Raw genomic sequence first — 25,346 nt, 5'->3', positions numbered from 1 at the left:
AGAGGAAGAGCAAAGGACCCAGAGTCGAAAGGTAAACAACAGAGGGGGTTGCAACGCAACGACCTGCCGGGAGGCGGGGATTTAAATACTCCCGGCAGCGTTGCGTCCCGCGTTTGGAGCGGCGGCAGCGAACACAGAAAAGGGACTAAAGTACCCTTCCTCTGCGTCTCCTCAAACTCCAACGCGGAAGAAATCGCCAGTCACGGCGATGGCCGCGACTGCGAGTGACAGTATGCCCCCTCCCTAGAGTGCAACCACCCAGGCTTACCCGGGTGCAAGCGATGGAACCTGGCCAACAGCTGAGGGGCATGTACTTGAGAAGCTGGCTCCCAGGAATCCTCCGATGCCGGGTAACCCTTCCATGACAGGAGGTATTCCAACCGACCACGAAGAAATCTAGATTCACGAATGGCAGAAACTTCGTATTCTTCCTGGTCGGCTGCAGTGACAGGAAGATTCCGGTTGAGAGGCCGGCGATGTGGATCTGAATAGTAGGGTTTAAGAAGAGAGGCGTGAAAAACAGGGTGTATGCGTCTGAGAGATGGAGAGAGTTGTAGACGATAGGCAACAGGATTGACCTTGGAGAGAATGGGGAAAGGTCCCAAGAAACGTGGAGACAGTTTAGAAGGTCTTGTTCATCTGGGAAGGAATCTGGTGGACAACCACACATTGTCCCCAGGTTTCCATGAAGGTGCTTCCCTGCGATGTTTGTCGGCTTCAATCTTATTCCGCTGTCTACTATTCACCAAACTTAGCAATGCATTGTCCCTGGCCTCCTTGATATTTCTTAGCACCTCTTCAGCAGTTGGAGAGTTGGAAAAACCGGGCACCTCGGGTATTAAATAACGCGGGTGAACGCCGTAGGTACAAAAAAAAGGGGAAAGGCCTGTGGCAGTGTGCCCGGAATTGTTGTAAACAAATTCCGCAGTAGGGAGTAGAGAAACCCAATTCTCTTGATGCTGGGAAATAAAGCATTGCAAGTACTGCTCCAGGGTTGCGTTGAGTCGTTCTGTTTGGCCGTTTGTCTGTGGGTGAAAACCAGAGGAAAGGGCCCTTTCCACTCCCAATCGAGTACATAAAGCCGTCCAGAATTTGGAAACGTACTGGCTTCCTCGATCGGATATTATCTTGTCGGGGAGGCCATGAAGCTTGAAAATATCTCGGGCAAATGTTTCTGCCATCTTGGTGGCAGAAGGGAGTCCCGGAAGAGGAGAGAAATGGGCTAACTTGGATAAAGCGTCCACCGTAACCATGATACATGTGCATGACTCAGAATCAGGAAGCTCCACTATGAAGTCCGTGGAGATGAGTCCCCACGGGCAAGTCGGCATCTCCACTTGGGTGAGAAGTCCTAGGGGCTTACCCGAGGCATATTTGACTCTGGCACAAGTCGGGCAGGTCTTTACGTAGTTGAAAACGTCTCTCCTGATGTTGGGCCAAAGAAACGACCTCGAGATAAGTTCCAACGTACCATTTCCACTTATGTGTCCGCCTTGACGTGTGTCGTGACACCATTTTAGGACTTTCCGGCGCAGCGACCCTTCAGGGATATACCACCTCTTCTTGTAGAAGACCCAACCGTCCTTGATTTGGAAAGGGGAATCAGCGGAAAAAGAGATATGAGGAGCCTCTTGTGTGACAGCAGCCTTGACTTCCTGAAGGAAATAATCCACCGTGGCTAGGATCCGATTTCTGTGGAACAATGGCTCAGACTTGACAGCTACCATTTCCAAGTGAGAATCCTTGCGAGACAAAGCGTCAGCTAGACGATTGAGAGACCCAGGGATGTACATGATTTGGAAGTCGTACTGCGAAAATAGGTAGGCCCATCTAGCCTGCCAGGAGTTCGAACATTCCATGGCCTGTAAGGCCTTTAGGTTCTTATGGTCGGTGCGAATGAGGAACCAATGACGGGCACCCATGAGAAGGTGCCTTCATTCCTCACAAGCCAACTTCATTGCCAATAATTCCTTCTCCAGAACCAAATAGTTGAGTTGGCTGGGAGAAAGAGTCTTAGAGAGATAGGCGACAGGATGCTCCACCTTGTTGATAGACTGAAGCAACACAGCTCCGACAGCTATAGCGGAGGCATCCGTCTCCAGAATAAATGGAAGAGTTTGGTTGGGATGCTGCAGAATCAGGGAGAGCAGAAGAGGGTTTTCAGATGACAGAAACTTCCTTCCGCCTCAGTGGACCAGGAGAAAGGATAGGCCGTCTTCTTGAGTAGACGGATGATGGGAAACACCACCTCCGAAAAGTTTGGAATGAATCTCCTGTAGTAATTCGAAAGACCCAAGAATCTCTGGACCTCCCGGACGGATGTCGGGGCCGGCCAGTCAACAATAACGTGCACCTTGTCAGGATCCATGGCGATCCCTCCTTCTGACAGAACATATCCCAGATAATGTACCGAAGGTACAGCAAATCTGCACGTCTCCTCCTTGACCAGTAGATTGTTTTCCTTAAGACGCTCCAAAACTCGTCGTACTTGTTCAATGTGTTCTCTCATGTTAGGGGAAAAAACCAAGATATCATCTAAATAGATGATGACAGAGATGGAAAGCATGTCAGAGAACATTCGATCCATGAACCTCTGGAATACCGCTGGGGCGTTGACCAAACCGAACGGCATAACCTTATACTCAAATAAGCCCAGAGGAGTACGAAATGCGGTTTTCCACTCGTCACCCTTGGCAATCCGCAACAGATGGTATGCGTTGCGAAGATCCAGTTTGGTAAAGACTCGAGCACCTTGCACCGCCTCAATAATGTCCGTGATAAGGGGCATAGGATACCGGTCACGGACTGTCACTGTATTTAGGCCCCTGTAGTCAATGCAGGGTCTAAGGTCGGCGGAATCTCTTTTCTTGATGAAAAACAAAGGGGCTCCTGCTGGAGACTTTGAAGGTTGGATGAGACCATTCTCCATGTTGGTATCCAAGTATCTCCGAAGAACTTGTCTCTCGGTTTGGGTGAGAGCGAACATCCGTCCGAATGGAACCAAGGCATTGGGCTCCAGATCGATGGTGCAGTCCTCTGGCCGATGGGGTGGAAGTCTGTCATGGAGGCACTCCTGAAAAACCTCTGAAAACCCAGAGCAGAAATTGGGTAAAGCATGGACACCCACATGGTTGTTGGGAAACACTTTGACTGGCTGAAGATCAGCTCGACCTTCCAGTGAAAAACAGTTGGTTGCGCAATACGGGGAACTGAAACGTATTTGATTCTCGGTCCAGTTAATCAGAGGATTATGTCGACGGAGCCATGTGATGCCCAAGATGATGGGGAAATGGGCAGCCCTGATAATATCAAAACACAAAACTTCCTTATGTTGGTTGATCGTCAAGGAGAGATCCTCAGTGGTATGGGTGATGGGACCTGAAGACAAAGGCGAACCGTCCACACCTTCCACCTTCTGACCTTCTGCCCGGGGGATCCGACGGAGACCCACCCTGTCTGCCCACAGGGTGTCGACGAAGTTCCCTGCCGTGCCACAGTCCAATAGAGCCAGTGTTACACCTGATGGTTTCCGAGGTTGAGTTGTACTGGAATGACCATCAGCCTGGAGTCCTCCTTAGATTCGGAAGAGGTCACTGACAGAGAGACATAGGGACGATGAAGATTGCTCGAAGACCCTCGGTCGCTTGTCCCTACTGACGCCTACGGTAGTCGTTTCCCGACCTCTTGCTTGGCAGTTCTGTACAGTCTTTGAGAAGATGTTGCTCTGATCCGCAGTAGGCACACAGCCCTTTCTCTCTTCTGCGACGTCTTTCAGCTGCGGACAAGGGCGCCCTGGTGGCACCAATCTGCATTGGTTCTTCGGTAATAATGTTAGTAGAGCGACCAGGGAGAACGGGTACAGAGGGGTCTAAGGTATAGCCAGGAGTCCTTTGCTTACAACGTTCGACTCGTCTCTCTTGAAGGCGATACTCAATATGCAGGGCAGCAGAAAGCAGATCTGAGAAAGTAGGAGAACGAGGGGATCTGGCCAACTCGTCTTTAATTTCCTCCTTCAGTCCTCTTCTGAAAATGGCATACTGCGCTGTTTCGGACCATCCTGCTCCGGCTGCAAATGTTTTGAAAGAGGAGATGTATGACAAAACGTCTAGCGAGCCTTGTCTGACATCCAACAGGTCTTCGCAGGCTGTAAAAGAGAGCTCTGGTCGTTCGAAGGTCTGCTTGAGAAGATACTGAAACCCCGAATAGTCCTGCAGAATGGCGTTTCCACTAGTCACCAATGGGGTGGCCCAGGACAGAGCATTTCCAGTCATGTTGGATATTAGGAAACCCACCCGGGCCTGATCTGTAGCAAAGGTACGGGGTCTGAATGTGAAATGAACCAAGCATGCTTCAAGAAACTCCTTCACCTTCTTGGGGGAGCCATCAAATTTCCCAGAGGACAGCGCCATGGGTGGCAATTCTGAGGGAGTCGGTTCCCTAGCCGCAACCATTTGTTTAAGCAAAGCGTTCTCAGATTTGACACCTTGTAGCTCCTGGGACATGGCCTGGAAAGCCTTCCACAGCTCTTGGACCTGTTGCTCAGCTGACATCGTGATACTCTTTGGCGTTGCAATCTGTGACTTGAACGGTACCCTTGGCTGAGTCCCCCCTGTGCACACGCTCTCCTCACCTGAGCTTTCCGAGTCGATGGTATCTTGCAGGCCTCGACGTGCCAGGTAGTCTCTCTCCTTTTTCTGGTGCGTGGGCTTGTCACGGAGAGAAGCCACTGTGGCCGCTGGGTGAGAACAGCGGCACAGTGACCTCCTTTCTGGAATCAAGCCAGAAAATACAGGGAAAAACCTGCAAGGGAAAAAAAACCCTGATAAGAGGTGTCAAGACTTGTCTCAGAAGGCCAGTTGTTCACAGATGAAGAAGGAAGCGGAGGATCTCCAACACTGAGGTAGTGTCCCTCAAAACGTCCAAGTCCAATGGTAGTACTAGGCCATAAGAGCAGGCAGAGAAGGTAGCAACTGACGGCTGAGGCGGACGTAGCAAATCTTCCAAGAAAGCACTGCGGGGAAGCACGTGAGAAAACCCCACGCTGTCTGGACCCAAAAGAGCAAGGGAAGAAAGAGGGTGAGAGAGAGAGAGCGAGAGAGAGAGAGAGAGAGAGAGAGAAAGAGAGAGAGAGAGAAACTAACCGCCGGAGAAAAAGGCACAGCTAGCGCCGCCCAGGGAAGGCGGCGGAGAGAAACGGAAAACGAAAGTGCGGTTTTCCGGGGACAGGAACACCGGAGAAAGTAACCACGGAGAAAACTCCTCAGTAATTCCAAAGCGGGGTGCAGAGGAAGAGCGAAGGACCCAGAGTCGAAAGGTAAACAACAGAGGGGGTTGCAACGCAACGACCTGCCGGGAGGCAGGGATTTAAATACTCCCGGCAGCATTGCGTCCCGCGTTTGGAACGGCGGCAGCGAACACAGAAAAGGGACTAAAGTACCCTTCCTCTGCGTCTCCTCAAACTCCAACGCGGAAGAAATCGCCAATCACGGCGATGGCCGCGACTGCGAGTGACACTATCCTAAAAGATTGATCACTCAGGCGTTCAAAAGGGCGCGCTTTACAGATCGGGACATTTTGCTTACGCCCAAACAAAACCTTAATTCTAAATCTGATACTGACAATACCAAAATGACATGTGTACTAACTCATGGGCCACAAACCTTTGAGATCAAAAAACTTATCTCAAAATATTGGCCAATTGTAAAACTCAGTCTGCCCGAAGCACCTCTACCACGATTTGCCTTTGAAAGGGCCAACAAAATCCGTGACAAACCTGGGACCTCAGGACCACTGTAGGCCATTTTCCGTGTGGATCTTGTTCTGTTTGCCAATTCACTAAAAAACTTAAGGAGTTTAAAATTGGGCAATACAACCTGGACTCTCTCTACCATGAGAAATTGAAAAATGAAACAGGCAGCGTACTGCATTCAATGTCCCTGCGGGCTCCGTTATGTCGGACAAACCTCTCGACCTGTTCATATCAGAATCTCAGAGCATCGCTCTAGAATCAGGTGCAGAACAGTATCTGCACCTTTGGTCAGTCACTACCTGGAACTACAACATTCCACCAACGATATATTTTGGTGGATATTGGACGTGGTAAAAAATACCCCAAATGTTTCTCAATGTCTCCTTCAGAAGGAGGCACGATGGATTTATTGCTTATCCACTCACATAAGCGGACTTAATGAGGACTTTATTCCAATATGAGTTACCTCTGCTTCCTTTTTCATCTTTCTGTTTTTTGCTCCATTCCCTATCAGTATGATCCCTTTTCTTAATCACATACTGGGAATTCTACCGCCATTAATGTGTCTCTTCCATTCATTAGTTGTCTTCATTGCGTATTTTCCCAGTGCTGCTTTCCCTTTTTTCGCTAGCTCCTTTCATCCACTGCAATTGCATGCAGCTTTTTGCATTCTTTTCATTTCCTTTTATGCATGCACAGTGTGGTTAATTCCGCCCTTGAATTATATTTGGGAAGGTCTGTAGGGCTCCTTCATCGCTTTTCAGTCTCGATTCAGACGTAGTCTTTCGATTACTTACCGTACTCTGGCTGACTCACCAGCGCCAGCCATGCTCGTTGCACTCCTCTCAGTCTGCCTGCTCATCTCTCCCGGCGATCTGCATCGTGACTCAGCGTTACAGAAGCAGCCGCCGCACAGGCAGCTCAAACCCAATCTTTTGATTGACGTGTAGGCACGCCAATCCCCAGCGAATCATGTCGCTCCCTCCCGCGAACTGCACCATAACTTAGCGTTACAGAAGCAGCCGACGTGCAGGCATCCTACACCCACCCATTTGATTGACGTGGAGGCACGCCCATTCCCAGCGAATCCTGTCGCTTCCAGGACCAAGCTCCAATGGGACGAGGACATACAGACCCACGCCCCTGTTGCATCTGACAGCGCACACGCGCACATATTAAAGCCCCGTTAGAGCATTGCGATTAGCAGGGAAAAGGAGCTCCCGGCCAGACGCGAGTTCGGCTCTTAACCAGGTAAGACACCATTAGTCACGGACTGTCCCACCCTGTCCCATGACTGCAGACATTCAAACTACATCCCTCTGATATGTATGCTGTAAAAAATGACTGTTTTGCAGACGCATTTAGCAATATCATTTTGCCTCTATTTTCATTTTGTAGAGGTAGCACCCAGCGCTTCTTCCAAGCAACCCTGAGGTGACAATACAGCGGTCCTTGCCCTCACCCAGCACTAAAGTGATTACTGAGCTGGGTATCCTTCCGGTCACCGCGCCTGAGGTCACCCCCCTTGATGGTATCCCATGGCCCTCACAAACCTTTCCCGATTACCTCACTGAATGCCACTGTGTAGGATCAATTGCATTGGCTACCCTTCTGCGAGCATTCTCTTATAAAGGTAGCTTTTCTATGCGCTTTTCCTAAATTAACCTTTTCTAGCTTCACATTCTAACTCAGTCTATCTCCATTTTCAGTGAGTGTTTCTCCAGTGTGACCTCAATTTGGATGCAGTTACGCCGTGGATCACCCCGGGTCCACTCTTCCAGGCGCCCACCACTGGGCTTCCCAGCCCCCAACGCACCTGGTCTTTTCCATTTCATCCACAGCCAACTAACCTATTACGTAATTCCCTTTTTTCTCTTAGAGCAATCAGGGCAAAGTTTTTTTCATGAAAGGGGATTGTCCCTATCATGTTTTCTTTACTCTTCTCATGTCTGCTTCCCCACAGGGTCCAGTTGTTTTGAGGTATCTCGCCCTGAGGAAGGCAATCTTTTACTATGTTTTGGAACTCATGGCCAGACAGGTGGCACTTTCGCCGAAACGTTGTTTGATGATGTCAATTTGAACTTTCTTAGTTCAGTATTTTGTGACACGTACACGTAGGCAGACCTGTCATTGGAATACAGGAAACAGAACAAATTTGGACTTTGCCATTTCCTTCAAGGAAATTACAAAACTCATGTTTATTGGCTTATGACTAGGCCATTTTCTACTATTGGCAGTCCATGTATCTAGTTTCCACTAGTATCTCCGTTTTGTGCAAACAAATTGATAATTGAATTTTCTGTTTGCTTTCTCTTCAATTCAAACAAATTGATAATTGAACTTCTGTGTGTTTTCTTTATTATAGTTCGTTTTTTACTAATATTCTCACACCATGAAATCATTTGTGTTTGCATCTATTTGTTTTTTGTATTATGTTTTTTATTGTTGATAAACCGTTCATGCTTAATTCATTTAATTTCTCCTTGTGAAATAAACACAAAAGAATTCTTTTACAAACTTGCCCTGATTGTTTTCAGAGAACCCTAACAACGAGTGATACCATTTTGGTACGCCTTGAGAAATAATCTGTGATTTGAATCTATTGCAAATTTTGTTTATAGCAGTAGGGACCCTCTTGTTATAATACGATTTCCAGTCCCTTCCCTTACTGCTTTTGGGACATTTTCCAGCTCTTTTGTATTTGTAGGTAAAATCATATTCATGGATCTGACCATGAAACCTCACATCGGAGAAATTACCACCCAAAGCTGTCGATGTAACCGCCACCGGAAGGCAGGTCTACAGACATTTGCACATAGGAATCACTGCACAGAGGTAAGATCGCATGTTGGATTTAGGGGTATGTGCATGCAGTTGGGCTTCTGATCGCACTTGGGGGTGCTCGTAACCAGAGTAGCGGGGTGCAGGCACAGTTTACTGTGGTTTGCACGCATATTTACTGGGAAATTACAACTTTTACAATGCATGGTAACCCATGTTGATTGGGTGCTATGAGAAGTTTCGGGGAACCCTACGAAGTGTGGCAGGGGTGTTGGCTTGGTTGCGGGGAACCCCATGCAGAATTACTGGGGTGCATGAGTTTGTGACCGAGGACTGCACCTAGATAGATATTATTAACTATATTTGCTTTTTGTGGGTGCGTGTCAGGGGCGTTCCGGCCACGACTTGTGCATAGGGTTACTCTGCGGGGAAGATTCCATGAATAAGTGGCTCGCGCACAGGTGCCTTATGAATGAAGGGGCATACAACATCCTTCTCTCTACATGAACTTTGCAGGGTCTTTGCAAACTTTTCTATGAATCAGGCCCTAATACTTTTTCCTTGTCAAAAGTTGTACATGTCATTTTTACAATGCTCATGTATGTCTTAAATATGGCACAAGTGTATCTTTCATATATCACACGCATTCTACTATGAGTAATATAATAGGATTGCATTCACATTTACTTCCATGTCTTCTAAGGTGCGAATATATCAGTTACCGGGTATTGAGTTGTGGCAGTAAATTATTCACTGATTTGCTAATTGCATTCCAGCAACTAAAGCATAAGCATGTATATTGCATATATCAATAGGTCTTCCTTTGCATATTACCAATATTGTCAGTAGGTTTGAAACTGCCAATGTGCATATATTTGAAACTCTTTGGATACCCTGAGGACTTGTAAACATGTTATCTTGTTTTAATTGAATGATTAAACCTGTATCAATACAGTAGCTATGAAATAATCATTTTGATTTGTTTTAGGGATTATATTCGAAATACACAATGCATTTGCTGTTGTTGTATATCAATTAATGGAATGTTTGTATGTGTGAAAATTCAAACATTTATCAAAAATAATGGCTATGGTTCTTGCTGTGCTGCAAGCGTGTGATATGTTTGAATTATAAAGTTGTCAGCCCACGAAGCATACATGTGTACGAGTGCTCAGTGGTAAGTTACACGTCAATGATGTGTATACATCAAGACGTAGTTTATATAGGTTTTAGTTTGTATTTCTTCAGAACGGTATTTATTGCATACCATATTGTATCAAGGGAACAAAAAGAACAGTCCACACCCGACTTACTGTTTTTAAAAATCCTTTTGAAGTTGTTAACCTTTATAGATTGTGTTGTTGAACTTCAGCAGCCACAACACCTGTTTCTATTTTCAAGGCGTAGGTGTTATTTTGCAAAAAGTGCAAATTCCATGCAGTTGACCACCAACATTAGCACTTGCATACTGTGCAATTTTCGTCCATGCTCAGTTTTTATTCTACAGGTTTTTATACTCTAAGGCATTTCCATTCCCTTCCAAGGCATGGAATGGACACATGCAAAGTGTCATTGTGAAGACTAAATCAAGAGGAAATCACATTACCCTTCACATTTTTGCTCCATTTTGTAAAGAAATAAAATGCCTCCTGCAAATTAAGATTTGCAGACATCGTTTTATAATGGCCAGGAGTGTAAAAGTTAGGTGTAAAAATTATAAACATTTATTTTACACTACACCTAATTGACAATGCCCCCCTTAGTGTTTATTTGTGAAATATCAAAATGTATTTATTTATGTATTTATATACAGGAGAAACAATGCTCTTTTGATCACAAAAGAACGTACAATAGATAAGAAATCAGATTTTAGTGAGCTTCTTACAATGGGGTGAGTTTGAGGGACACTCTGACCAGGTTGCAGAAGGGAGAAAATGGAACAGTCCTCTGGGACAATACAAAAATACATAAATAGACACACATAGATTAAGGATAATGAACAGTGGACATTTGTAGGTGCAGGTAGGCAGTACTATCTGTGCTCGTGATCTGACCAATGTGTGTGAAGTGCTAGCGTGAAGGCAGAGGAAGTGACAGACAGAGGCGGGTTAGAGGCAAGGGAAACATTTTAGCTAGCAGGCATATGAGTGGTAGGTTAAGAGAGTAACTCAGAGGCGAGGAGGAAGCTTATAGTTAGGTTTTGTACAATTCCATATGGACTATTTCTCAGACATCCTGGGGAAGAGAATTCCATGCAAGTAGAGCAAGAAGAGAGACGGAGCGGAAGCAAGAGGAAGCACAGGGAGGACGAAGAGCCACAATTGTAGTCGAGGATGCAGAGCAGTGGTTACGAGAAGGCTTGTAGAGTTGGATATAGGAGGATAGACACAGTGGTGCCTTACCATGGATAGATTTGCTAACCAGAAGAAGAAATTTAAATCTAGCCCTGTTTAGCATCATCAGCCATCTAGCCTGGTGATGGTATGAGGAAGTAGGTGTGAAGTGAGGGAGTTCAAAGAGAGTCCTCATAGTGTAGCTAATCAGCTTGTTGACTGGACAGAAATCATAGTTGTGGAGACCAAAGAGGATGCTGGCAGAGTAATCCAGTTTAGAGATGCTTGGGTGTATTGAAAGGAAGGGGGTGCATACTTTTCAAAATATTTAGGAGGTTGAGGTGAGCTGATGTTCCAGTTTTGGAGATGAAGGTAGAAAAGGTGTGAGAAGACTCATAGATGACTTTTAGGTTTCTAGCTAAAAAAGAGGGAATGAGTGTCAGATGGTAACTGGATAGGCAGAGGAAGAGATGAGAGAGCTTTTGGTAGGGAAGAATAGCACCTCTGTTTACTAGAGTTTAACATCAGAAAGTGCAAATCCATCCAATATTTAATGGCACAGAGACAGGGTGCAATTTTGATTGGGCGGGTCAGCAGAGAGTTCAGTAAAAGAGAAGAAGATTTGGGTGTCATCCGCAAAGAGTTTGGATGAGAACCAAAAGGAGGAGATTGGTGCCCCAAGAGCTGAGGTGGAGAGTGTAAAGTGAAGCGGACCCAAGCCAGAGCCTTGTGGAACACTAACAGTGAGTTGAAAGGTGGGGTTGCTTGATGAGACAGAGAATTGGCAAGGCGCAAGGTAGGATTCAATCCAGGCCTGGGATCCATTGCAAATCCCAAGAAGAATGATAGTATTAAAGAGATCAGAGTGCTCAACAGTGTCAAAGGTGGCAGACTGGTCAAGTAGAGTTAGGTTAGAGGATAGGTTGGAGTGCTTAGCAGAGGTGATAACGTTGTGCACATTCATGAGAGCAGTTTCTGTGGAGTGACAGGAGCGGAAGTCTGCTTTTAGGGGTCTTGGAGACTGTGGATGTTTAAAAAATGTGTAAAACGGTTGAACACAATCCTTTCAAGCACTTTAGAGTAGTGCATAAGGAAAGACACAGGGTAAAAGTTAACTGGTAGGGTCAAGTCAGCTTCTTGATTTTTTAGGAGAGAGATATATTCTTCTGCTTAAAATATTATTTTTGTAGAATGATAGGAATAGACTAAGGGCCTGATTTATAAAAGTGCTTTCTACAGGACTTTCCCATTTAAATTCATTTGTGTAAATCAGGCCCTTAATGACTAAAATGCTTTGATTGCATGCAGGGGACCACCAGTATTAACACTTATGTACTGTTGGCTCCACTACAAGCCATGTTAACCATTTAGAGGGGACAAAGAAAAAGTAAAAGCAAGACAAACTCACTTATGCCCATGCATCTTCTCATGAACAAGTAAACAATGCTGCCAAATTATGCTTTGCAGCCAATATTTACTAATGGATTCTTATGGAATGTGCCTGGCTTTGAAACAAAGGTCATCATTTTCTACCATTCCTCATCCATTTTCCCCTTTCATGTGACTCTCTACAAAGGACCCACTTGCTCCTCTAATCAATCAAGGCAGCATGTTAGGAGTTTAGGAGATACCCTTCATGTGTATGCCTCCAACTTGCCACATAGCCACACAATATCAATATAGGCCAATTTTCAACTGCTATGGAACATCAAGAGATCTCGCTGGCACTGAAAACTCTGCGTTGACTGACTATGGAACACATACATTGGCAAGGCCCTTTGCACTGTACCTAGTAAAGTCTGGTTAACATATGCAATCCAGCAAGGACTTTCAGATGAGTATTCACCAACGGATCTGTCACACCAAATTCAGAAAGTAAAACAATTGGATAAAGGAGATCAGCCTTGAAAGGACAAAAACAGTATTCTCCTGAGAACTGTGAACACAAAAGAGCTCTTGAAGTTCAGGAATGCTCTAGAGACTCTCACCATAGCACAACCTTTAACACAATTACCTTGACGTATACCCTTATGGAACTTAGCCAGGTAAGATCAACTCTCTGTACATTGGACCAGGCTTAAATCTCTAGTATTCGATCTCTAAAAACATGTTTGATGGAACTGGTAATTGTGAATTGCATGTTTTCATTAAAAATATGCTTGCCTATATCCCATGATGTCCAGGAAGACAACACTTGCATTCGCAGTGACCAGCCATTACCATCCTTCCTCTGTCCTCTCAGCCTTCCCTTATGGCTCTGTGTGCTTTGAAGTAGATTTGACATTGCAGCAAATTTTATAACCACAATTGTAAAAATAAATGAAATTATAAAGTCCATGACACACCAGGGAATGCTATCATCATATTATTAGTAAGTTGGCATGCAGTAATTGATGCTCTATTCTCCAGTAGGTTTGCTAACTTCGTGGCTGGCCTCACTCTCCCTAATAGCAAGGTGGCTATCAATTGCAGATGTTATCTCTGGCCAGACCAGTCCATTTTACTTCATGTGACCACCTTACTAGGACATCTAGAGATTCAGATTGTCAGTGGGCAGATACATACTGGGGGCATGCATTTGAAACTGTTTGGAAAACTCTGCCTCTCCTGTCACAGCTCTCCCCATAGCGTGATTGGAATATAATCCAGAGACAATAAGGCTTACATAAATTGCCTAAAATAAAGTGAACTGAAACAAGGCTTTCTAAAAGATTGAGAGAAGCGTCATTTGCAAAAGTATGCTTTAAAGACACAACTGGAATTCACATATTTCTTCAACTATTGCCTCTTTAGCATCTGAGAAAATGCAGAAAAATGTAGAGTCAGCACGGTGTACAAAAATATCTCATTTAAATACCAAAAGAATTCAGCAGACTCATAAGGTTTAGTAGAGAACATTATAATAATATGAAAGTCCAGGATTTCACCACTAGTGCTATTTGCCTGGGTTCCCAGTATAGAAGGAAAATTCACTTATGTTACAAACTTGTCATTTTTTTATGATCATATTTTGCATATGTGTCATGTCAATGGAAATAATGCAAAATGTCCTACCCAAAACATACCTTTTAAAATTCCAATTTTATTGTGCATTGTATGTACTTTACTTCAAATGATGTTGTGCCTTTTTGAAAACTCGAATGAAACAGACCTGGGCATATACTGTTGTTGATTGGAGTAGCTCGAAACTGCCAAGGAATTCACCTCACACTAGAAACCCCCGTTCAGGAATGCATTCATGGAACTTCTAATAAAGAGTTAATTTTCCAGCTATAGAAATAACTGGAAAATCACTACATTTGTTTGCAGAGTAGTTAAACATCACCCAGCATGACTCAGTCCAAAGACATGAAATATCCTAACATCAAACTACATAGAAGTGTATATGGCATGTTACAAGTCAATTGTCATTCCTCTGATAAAACATAGTACTTAATGTATTCAGATTGAGTAGGCTCCCCCTCTCCATGGTGAACATGAAAACGTTCTGAAGAAGTTAGTGGCTAGGAGACCTGCTTCTGTATACCACTGCCCAGTTGCAACAATTGTTTATAGATAAGCAATGTTTTCACACACATTCAGAATGTAAACATTTTATTTTCAAACCCTGAAAGCCCCAAACACTGGATTTTCAAGTTGTTTGGTGATCGTGTTTTGCTTGGAATCAGACTCAACAATATGTCACTAAGTTAAAAGCCCTGGAAAGTCCTACAAAGTACCTCAGAGAATAGTTCATTTCCGTACACAATTACAGTTTTCAGGCAGTCGATCACAAGTGATAATATCTACCCTTGGAACAGCATTCACTGCCTCTAAGCGACTGATGAACACACATATACACTAAAGCCACCGTTTGGGTTTCATCCAAGTGCAACCCTTCAAATGGGCAACGTGAATGGATTAAGGGATATCAGACATTTTGGACTTCTGCAAGGAGAGAGGATTTGAATGACTACAAGTCAACCTCCTTTTTAAAACTCCAATACAAATTGGTTTTTATGCTTGGTTGTCCTTTTTTAATAAAAAAAATTACCCTGTACTGTCAACTGTCATAATTAAGGTATAAGGAAACCTACTGTCTATCTAAGTTATTGAAACCAATGAATAAAGCGACATAGTTGATACTGTACAGTGGTTAAGATGTGCAAAAATAATATGGTGACAGAGGCATCTTAATGGTGATACCCAAAACAGCACAGTGGCCTTATCAATATTCTGGAATCCTTTGAGGAAATTGCTCAGTAATGGTATAACACAGCAGATAAAAGCAAAATGCTCATATGCAGCAGCAGATAACATGATTTCAAGGAACATACAAGATTATCTACAACAATTGATAGTGGAAGACAGAATCACTGATTGTAGGAAAACAGTATATTATGAAGCCAACTGACCTCAACTTTCACCATTGGATCTCTAGAATTGTAAAACTTGAATCATATTAACATATTCTGTACAAGCTCAATTATAGTATGGAACAGGCTTTCCAATCCTCTTAGAAAACCCTGGAAATGAAGTACCAGTTGTTGCCATGAAGAGAGTGGGATGATCTGTCTGAGTAAAGGGCAGGATATGGTATCTATTGAAGGGTGTTGGTCTGGCCAAGACTGGACCAGGAGCACTTGAGTAGTCATTTACAGAAGAGATCCAGTGAGGCTGAATGAGAGAACAAATGAGTATCTGGAATCCCTTAAGTACCTCCAAATTACGAGGAGCTCAGACCCATTCAGATGCAATTCTTGGGAGTTTGGAAATTCCAGGAAACAACACAAATGGGATTGAAGTGAAGAGGGGTTCATTCAGTTAGCTGGAGTTCAACAATTAGTGTCCTAAAGGCAGGTTCTTATGAGCGAGGACAGGTTTACAAGGTGAGCCTTTAGATCAGAGTCAGGAGTACAGCATCTGGGCTGGGCAAGAGTTCATTACAGTTTCAATGAACTGCAGACAGATGCCTAAGTTACAGGCTGCCTACTGAAAGAGGCTAAGCTTCAGAAGCATCTGGAAACTAGAAAGGTTAGCAAGCTGAGGTGCACGTGCTGATGGGAGGATTTTTAGCCAGTTCATTAGAACATCTCTTTTTTATGAAGTGGGTCATGTTGCACCTAAAAGATACCTATCCAGGAGCAACTCTTCTTCAAAACTTTCACTATGATGCACAAGTACCTTCATAAGACCACCCCTAAATACCTGGCAGATAAACTCTAATACAAAAGGCCCACGCGCTCAGCACACAGACACCTGCTCTCCACCCCAATTCAAATTGCAGAAAGCCAGTGGCAGTAGCTTCCCAGTGATGGCGGCCAAACACTGGAACACATTATCAGCCACATTAAGGTCAGCCTCCTTCTGGACCTTCTGCAAAAACCAGAAAACATGGCTCTTCACACAGGAACTACTAAAATAAATCGCGATTAGCAATCAGCACTGTATTTTTGGGTAATGATCATGGCAACCTCAGTCGACATTGCAATGAACCTTCTTGTATATTTTTGCGCTCTATATGCATAACTATGTAACCACTGTGCTTTTTAATCTCAAGAACAGCGCCTAGATGCCTCTGGGTTGGGTGCACTTTACACATTTCAAAAATTAATAAATGGTAACTCTTCTTTTGCCTCTTGTGGAGCACTGCATCCTCCACTGCTTTGGACTTTAAGGTTCTTTTGAGAAGCTGAAACAGTTGTGTGCAGGTGTCTGAAGGGAAGCAAACTGAGAAGTAATGTGGCCTAAATAGCACAGCTGGGTTCCCAATACATTTCTTCAGAACTAAGAATCCTGTGGTAGAACAGACATATAGCACCTTATATCTCAAATGGGAGGCTAAAATAGGCTGGATCTTGGGGCCAGCCATCTCATTAACATTAGTGTCCATAACATGTGTTCTCTAGTGTGGAGTTTGTGTAGGCTTGATGAGGATAACATTGAAGATGGGGTGGATACACCAATAGTTGAACCTTAGTAGCTATGGGGGAAACACGTTTGCATATTCTAAAGGAGCTAGGAAATCTGGGTTTCAACTTCCAATGATACTGGGGAACTTGTATGTCCTTAGTGGAGAAACATAACACATAATTCCCAACATGAAGTTGATCTGGTCATTGCTTACAATCTGTCAAGGACTTGTATGTGTATTGTGCCTTTTGTGATGTTCTGCCTTTTTTAGGAAATCTTTCTCCTAGCTATATCCTGAGCTGCTTCCACTGAACTGACCCTGGGCAGGAATCAGAAACACCCAGAGATAGGTTATCGTTAAACAATAAAATGGGGACATATATTACCATTATTTATGTAATGGTGATTGTTAAAGGGCAGATCCGCTACGTGAAGGATCTCAACCAAATGATTGTATTATAGTGGGATGAACCATCTTAGATATGTTTTAATTATGTGTTTAGGACATTCTGTCTGCCCATTCATATCGGGTCTGAAATCAATTGGATGATGGGACTGAAATCCTAGTCTCAGACAGTGCATGCTAGAATTTAGCAGATAACTGTGGTCTACAGATGGTTGTTACGGTTCATGCAGACATGCTAGTGCTCATGTTATAAGAAGGGATGTGCCAGACTTTCTACAGAGGATAAAGTCAGAAAAGGAACAAAATATACCATCTAAGAATACATTTCAATCACTACCATAATCACACTGTTTTTCCATGATGGGGCAGAACAATCAATGATGAAATCCATGGCATGGCACTCCACGCACACTTTAATAATACCAATTGTTACAAAAGTTCTGAAAGAGCTTATGTAAAGTGCTTTTATTAAGCCGGGACTATTTATGAGTTTTGGACATGTGTGTTCAGTAAGGATTAGTTGAGTGTGTCCTTGCAGAATGATATGGGTTTATTTCTGTTTTGCTTTCGTGCATTTGATGATAGATCAAATGGCAATCGAAATCAGAGCTTCAATACTGTCAGGAGCGGCAAGTACAAACAACAAGGCATTCTATTTTTCCCAAAAGCCCATGCTGAAATACTGTCATTTGGGAGTCCTCTTATCACTGAGCTTCTGAAAGCAGCATTTGGAAGTGTTTGAAATAAACGGGAAACCTGGACTTATGTTAGCATCTCTACCACTTTGGATAATTAAGAGGAATGATGGATGGACCTCTTATGAAGATGGTACTGAAACTTGAATAACGTCAGAGGATGGGTTCATCTGAAATCAGAAGATAAGTCGTTAAAGTCATCACAGTTAACTCATCATCTCCCAAATGGGATATGATAAAATCACTTTAGACTTGTTATTCAGAAACATAATAGGATTCACGAGAAAATGTAATAAGTAATAAAGAGTGTATGGATTTAGATATACCCATTATGAATTTGTTCTGACTGACAATAAAAAGTGGTTATTTTGTTTTCGGGTGTGAAACTATTCACATGTTTACCTGTGTAAAATACATTGGACAAGACAGCTATTTTGCCCAAACCGCTGGGCGAATTTTCATAAAAAATGTGGCTTGGTCCCGAAAGCGTGCTTTAGTAAATTTTATGTAAATCTGTCCAGTAGTTATTTTTTAAATTGGCGAACAATTTTGTAAAATTAATTTGTGATATCTGGGTTTGGTATGCATACTCACTTCCCTATTCACTCTGCAGACTGCCCACTGGACTAATCAAGGTCTGCTGTGAAGTCTGCGGACATCGGATGCGCCAGCTGCTTAGACAATGAAAAATATCAGATATTTTGAAATGGTCACCATGTTGGATTTGCAAACAGCATGCATTGTTTGCAGACATCGCAGTAAAAACATATAAAAACACACAACATTGCACTTGTCAAAATAATGAAACAATCTCCGGGGAGCTGAGGGGTGATGAGGATGGGATGGGATATGGCCATAAAGAGCAACAAAATGGGTGGTTTTCCACCTTTGAAGTTCACGAACAGTTCAGGGCAGCTGTGAGAAACCTTAAGGTGTCTCCCTGTCTAGTCCCCGGGGCTCTGTCATCGAGGTGGCCAGGACACAGCCATCGCTTTTGGATCCAGTTCCTGAGAGTGGACCAGTGCGGGAGGATCACTTGGATGGGGGGAGGGGTTCGTGGGCAGTTGGACATTGATGGTTTTAATGCGGTATCACCCTTCTTACACACCTTTTCCTCAACCTCTTCCGTAGGACATTCAAAAACACTGCCTCCCCTGGGTTTCCATACACGAACACATACGCTTAAAACACAAAAGACAATGGGCTAACACCAGAGCCTGACGTGTCCCAATACCAGGGTCAGGCAAAGTCAAGCAATTGACCAAAATCACACACACCTGACGGCCCTTTCCTTTCCGCACAAGGATAAAAGATGGAGCAAAAGAGCACACTACAAGAAAGGCAGACTGCACAACGAGACAGCTATCCAGGCCCGGCAGTTCAAGAGGGGGGAAAAGGCGGCAAATATCAAGAGGCTAACAAGGAGAGAAATGACCTTCCCCTTTTCCATGCAGAGCCACAAAATTTCTGCAGAAGGAATCCATAGCCCAAGTGTATTGCAGCAGATGCTGACGATACATGGAGCGTAACTACTCTGATAAGCAGGATCGAGGGAAACTCCTGCTACCATGGTACCGGCCTTGACTGTAGATACAAGGGAAGCTAAGTGGTTAACACAGCCAGTGAGTCGAAAGGAAAGCTGATGAGAACCCTACCATGTTGAATGAAAGTCTCAAAGTGGCCATTTGAAAACAGTTCAAATAACTTTGAATTGTAAAACGGAAAGCCAGGTGCAGAGGGGACCGGCACCATGTGGGTGCTAACTCAAGACACTCTGGCCATTCCCATGTTGAGTAAAACTACAGATACCAGAAGGCTGCAGGAGAGCCGCCAACATAGGTCAAAGTGGTCATACAAGAGGTCAAGCAAAATCCCCATGTAGTTGATAGGCTTTAACCTAAGAACTGTAGTGAAAACTAAGGGAAGTGAATCCAGCATGTTGAAAAATAGCACATGAACTGTGTTTCGTGGAGATTAGCAAGAGTGAACCCGGCCGAGTTATGCTAATGGACAGGAGCGAAGTCTAAAAGGCCCAAGAGGAATTGTTGGTGAATATTTGTGCAAGCAAGAAGCATTGCATTTGGGGTCTGATCCCAACTGCGGGAGATCCAGGGGTGGAAAGTCACCACCCAAAGCTCATTGAGAAAAGAACTGTTTCGGATAAAGTTGTTGAACTCGACTTGCAAGAGGTCTGCGCCCAGAAGAGAGGGACTGAGGGGTGAAGCGATCACCCAACATACTTTTGGAACAAACTTTTCTTTTCTTTTACTGAGACATCAGACCCTCGAAGGCAAGAGACTTTTGACAGTAAAGAGACTTGCCCCTTGAGAACCTGATAGCTGAAATGGAACTGTCGACGGATGCTGGAAAGGCTTGAGTGTGTGCTGTGCTCTAAAGTCTCACCTTGTCCTGTGCTAAAAACAGGAGACCTTGGGCAATCACATCCTGACTTATTATTTGTGAACACTTTTCTTCTTTATTTTGAATACCCTTTCCTACACTCTTTTGTATTTATCGTAAGGAATTAGCAATAGGTTTTTCATAGTATAGGCCCTTTTACTTTGACACAACATCACTGGGACTGTCTTATTTTCATTTGTTGGTTGACACTTTCTCCAATCTTAGATTTAGGTTTAGTTCAGGGGTTTTCCCACCCTGCATTAACAGTTTAATAAACACCATTTTACTGTTATCACTTGTGTCTGTCTTTACTGTTGCCACCATGAGTTCCTTATACAGCCCAGTAATGTTCGCGGACATCTCAGACATTCAGGAGACTCAATACATATTTTTGCATTACAGGGTTGCTGAAAAGCAGTTTTTGGAAGGCTTATAAGTTTGGCGTAACTGATTGAAACTGCATGAAATGTTGTGAAATCATTTTAGATCTGAACTTGAATGGTTCTACAAAGTGTGGTGCTGTTTTGCCAAAAGGGAAAACTATAACAGGCAGTTCCAAAATATTTGAAAGGCTTATAAATTTGGTGATGTTTCACAAATCTTCACAAAAGTTTGCAAAAAGATGTAAAACCGAGATTTGAATGTTTTTGCAAAGTTTGGTGGGATTTTGTGAAGAGGAGGCTAAATTAAAGAGGGGGTTAAACATTTTTAGATGGCTTCTAACATTGTTGCCATTTGATGAATGTGTACACAACATTGCAGAAGGATTTTAGAGCCCACCTTGAATATTTGTGCAAAGTCTGAATGGTTTCTGTGAAGTGGGAGCTAAGTTATATGACTATTTTATCTACGTATATTTTGACACTTTTCAAAAAATAAAACATGGACGGATTTGCAGCAAAGTCATGCATGAGCATTGGCAAGGATCTGAAAGCATGGTTTTGCAAATTTTTCAGTGTTTTATTTTTTGAAAAGTGTCATAATGTAGGTAAAAATAAAAGTGTTATGCTTTTGGTGACTGAGGTATAGCCTGTGGCCATGGGCAGTGGCTAGATTGTATGGTAAAGGACTGTGGCCATGGGCCATGACCACAAAGGACTGGCAATGGGGTTAAAGTGGGCATGACCACCAGGGAATGCTATGTGGTAAAGTTTTTAAAAATCAGGATAGGTTTGAATGGGAAACAGTATTTTTGCCTCTGGCTAAAATTCTGCCCATGGCTAAAGCTCGAAGTGCTGCAAAGGATTGCTTCAACAGATTGCTGTGACTACCACTGAATACATTCCGAGACAATGCTAATCAGCAGATAATTATCGATGACGCCGAACCAGACACCCACGTGGTCACCAGGCCACCACTTCAAATCATTAACACCTTTATTTGTGACCATACTGGGACAAGATAGTGGGATTGCATGCCGGACTCATTTCCACAAAACTCGCACCAATGACTGGCCCACAATTCACACAAATTGAGAAAGACACTTGAGAGAGAGGCAAAACACATGTCGGCTTCTAGCAATAAATATAGCACCCACAATGGTTTTCAAGAATGCTTTATTACGACAATAGTTACCTATTGAATAACCCAGCGCTAAGGTGAAAAGGGCTGACTCTCCTATTCGAAAACTTATACTTGATGAAGGAAGGGCACCTTCACAAAAGAACCCCATCACTAGCAGCAGAAAATCTGTTTAAAGTAACTGTGCAATTACTTGACAATTGTGAACTCTGATTATTTGGGCATGCACCATTGCGAAGCCCTAGGTTTAAATGGGAAAAAATATTTTTCTTGTGGCTACAGCCTGAATTGCTTTACTGAATTACAACAAGCCTGCACAAGCAATATCAATAAGGACCTGAAAGCATGCCTTTGCAAATCTTTTTTGTGTTTTATTTTTCCAGAGTGTCCAAATGTAAGTACAATGAATAGTGATATAAATCTGGTGCATGGACAGTCAATCTAGACCTCCGCAAGGACAAATACCTACTCTGATTTACCTATTGGGGCATGAAGCATTTTCAGCCAATCCAGGGTGTTTCAAGCCTCCCACCTTGGCATCCCTTGGCACTTTCCTCCTGGGCTCCCATGAGCACTTGTCTATCCGTACTGCCCCTTTTATTTATGGAGTTTTCTCACTGCACAATGCATATGTGCATTTATAGGAGCACTATGTATAATTTTCTGGTATAAGTGTGGTAAATGCAGATGCAAAGGATTTGTAGACCATTGTTAATTGGCAGTTGGTGGGTGAAAGTTTAATATGCTAATAGGTTATATGTAGAATTTGTTTAAGTGATTGGCGGATGTGTGAATGGTTTAAAGCAGGCAATGAGGGAGTGTTACAAACATAAAAGTAAAAAGAGTAGAAGGGCAGTCTTGTGTGATGGTGTGAATGTGCAATCTGGGTTTTCTAGTAAGGAATGGGCTAGAAAGGGGAATGTGGAGACTGTGGATAGTCATACAGGATAATGGATCAAGGTGTTTATTGTATACTAGAGAGAAGAATTTCAGACAGAAAATTGTTTCTGCGCTTTTTCCATTTCTTTAGTATACAATTGTCCATTATTTCCATTTAATAGTAGAAAATGCTATTGGGAATGTTAGAGAATCTTATTGAATCTAAATACTTAACTGAAACATGTAAAGTATATGGAGTCTATAAGCTTATTTTGTTAGTTCTATTTTTTAACTGTGAAAGGTGGTTCCTAAAAGAACCTTTTTAAATATTTTATTTTTGCAGCAGAGGCCAGAAAGTAAGGTAGAGAGGGAAGGGGGAAAAACCACAAATATGGAGGGGCAGGTGGACAGGGGAAGATGTTGTGCATGTGTTACATCTAAGGTAGGAGGCAGTGTTTCCCATGCTCCTTGATTAGAGGTTCAAAAGCACTTTGAAATTGCTCCCCCCTGAAGAGTGGTGTGTTGCAGTAAATACAGAGTACTGTTGTCTTCGAAACATATGGATCAACATCCTTTTTCATCACTGTCAAGGTAGCTGGTGGGATGTTGTGTCCCACAGAATTAGTCTGTGTGGTTACAGTATTGGTTGAGGAAGATGAGCTAGAGGCAGACAGCCTACTACTTCCTAAGAAAGTAACAGCCTTTTTGAGAGCATTGTGGTGGTTGACTATGGTGTGGCGGTGCATGGAAGTGGTCCCATAGGAGTACTGCCCAGGTAGTCTGCGACTGCAAAAAACATTGCACTCAGTGCATTTCACTTTGGTAGCTTTAGACTTTGGTACATTCCCAACAGTGGTAAAGAACTGCCACATCCATGATTCTCTCTGGGTGCTAGAGGTAGGCACTTCCTCTACCTCATCTTCCTGTTTTTCTTCATTGTCTTTTGAAATATTGCGTTTCTTTCGTTGTGTAGGTTTTCCAGCTGGTGGTGATGGATCTTGTAGAGTAGGGGTGGCTGATGGAATAGCTGATGCCATTTTTAAAGATAAAGAGTAGTTTTGCTAATATTCTTCCAAGTATGTACTGTGTGCTAGATTGTTAATGGATAATTAGTAAGAATAGGTGTAGGAGCAGTGCAAGGGTACATTTTGAGCTTCATTTATTTATTTATTTGCATTTATAAAGCGCACAAAACTGCCCTGGGGCATCGTGGCGCTGTTACAGCAGACTTAGTCTTGAACACAAACATAGGAATATGTTTACAGATGTAAACCGAGTTACAGAGTACGTTTCACATTAGTAATAAACATTGAGCTTAGGGGTTATGCTATGCTGTGGTTACAATGCAAGCATGAATGTGCATGTGGAGGACTTTAGCGGAATAAGAGGGTTTTGAGGTTTTTACGGAAGGTGTGGTATGATTTTTCGTTCCTTAGTGAGGTAGGTAAGGAGTTCCAGTTTTTAGGTGCGAGGTGTTGGAAGCTGGTTCCTCCCGCCCTGGATCTTTGAAACGTAGGGACATCAATCATGTTGGTGCGGTGAGCTCTGGTGGGTCTGATGGAGGCTTTCGGTGTGATTCTTTCTGCGAGATAGGGTGGGGCATCCAGGGAGAGGCATCTATGTGTGATGGTCATGGCTTTGAAAAGTATGCGTTCCTTCACGGGTAGCCAGTGAGCATCTTTCCTTGCTTGCGAGATGTGTTCTCTTTTTGGAATGGACAGCGCTGCCCGGAGCGCGTTGTTTTGCGTGATTTGGAGTTTTTTTAGGTTGTGGGCGGAGGTGCCTAGGAACAGGGCATTACAGTAATCTAGTTTTGTACCTATAGTGGCTCTGGCGATGGACAGGCAATTTTTAGTGGAGAGAAAAGGCTTGACAGCATTTATCACCTTGGTGGTGAGTGCTGAGGAAGAGGCTATGGCGTTGACCTGGCGAGACATAGATAGTGAGGCATCTAGGTGAACACCTAAGGTTTTAACAGTCTTGGAGACTGTGATGGTGGAGTTGTCGATATTGAAGGATTTGTATTGGGGGGGGAGTTTGTTGAGAATTTCATTGGTCCCTACTATGAGGATTTCGGTTTTGTCCCCGTTTAAGCAGAGGCCGTTGGCCGCCATCCAAGTTTGGATGGCTGTGTAGATTTTGGTTAATGCTGTCGCATCTTCTTCGTAGGTCCCAGTTAGCGGGAGTAGTACCTGCGTATCGTCTGCGTAGTTGGTGTACGCATAGTTCCTAGATGAGCTGAAAATGCAGTTCCCAACTGTTTGTGAAACACGGACCCGTTTGCAGTGTCCGGATGCATTCACAAACAGGTCATCAAGCCGCGCACGCATGTGGTCACGTGACACTGTCCGGAAAGTCTGTGATTACTTCAGACATTCAGTTATGTCTACGAACACAAAAACTGTGGGTGGAAAAAGTAGGAAAAAATGTGTAGAAATGTGCTAGAAGGTGAAACTTTTTAAATTGGACACAAATATTGCTATATTGGGGTATGTATGATAATAGTAAGTTGTAGGAAATTAGAGTGCACTAATAAAAACCTATGAAATTCAATAAAACATCTTTGTTAAAAGGACATTGTGGTTACAAGTTAAACCAAAAAAAACAGAAATTTGCCAGTTCTGGTAAGCTAAGCAACGATAGCTCGTGCCTGCACCGCTAGGACTAACACCCAAGACATGAAAGATGAC

This window comes from Ambystoma mexicanum, chromosome 12 (assembly GCF_040938575.1).
Source record: "Ambystoma mexicanum isolate Mex_15411 chromosome 12, UKY_AmexF1_1, whole genome shotgun sequence".
In the NCBI taxonomy this organism is placed as follows: domain Eukaryota; kingdom Metazoa; phylum Chordata; class Amphibia; order Caudata; family Ambystomatidae; genus Ambystoma; species Ambystoma mexicanum.
This window is presented reverse-complemented; position numbering follows the sequence as displayed.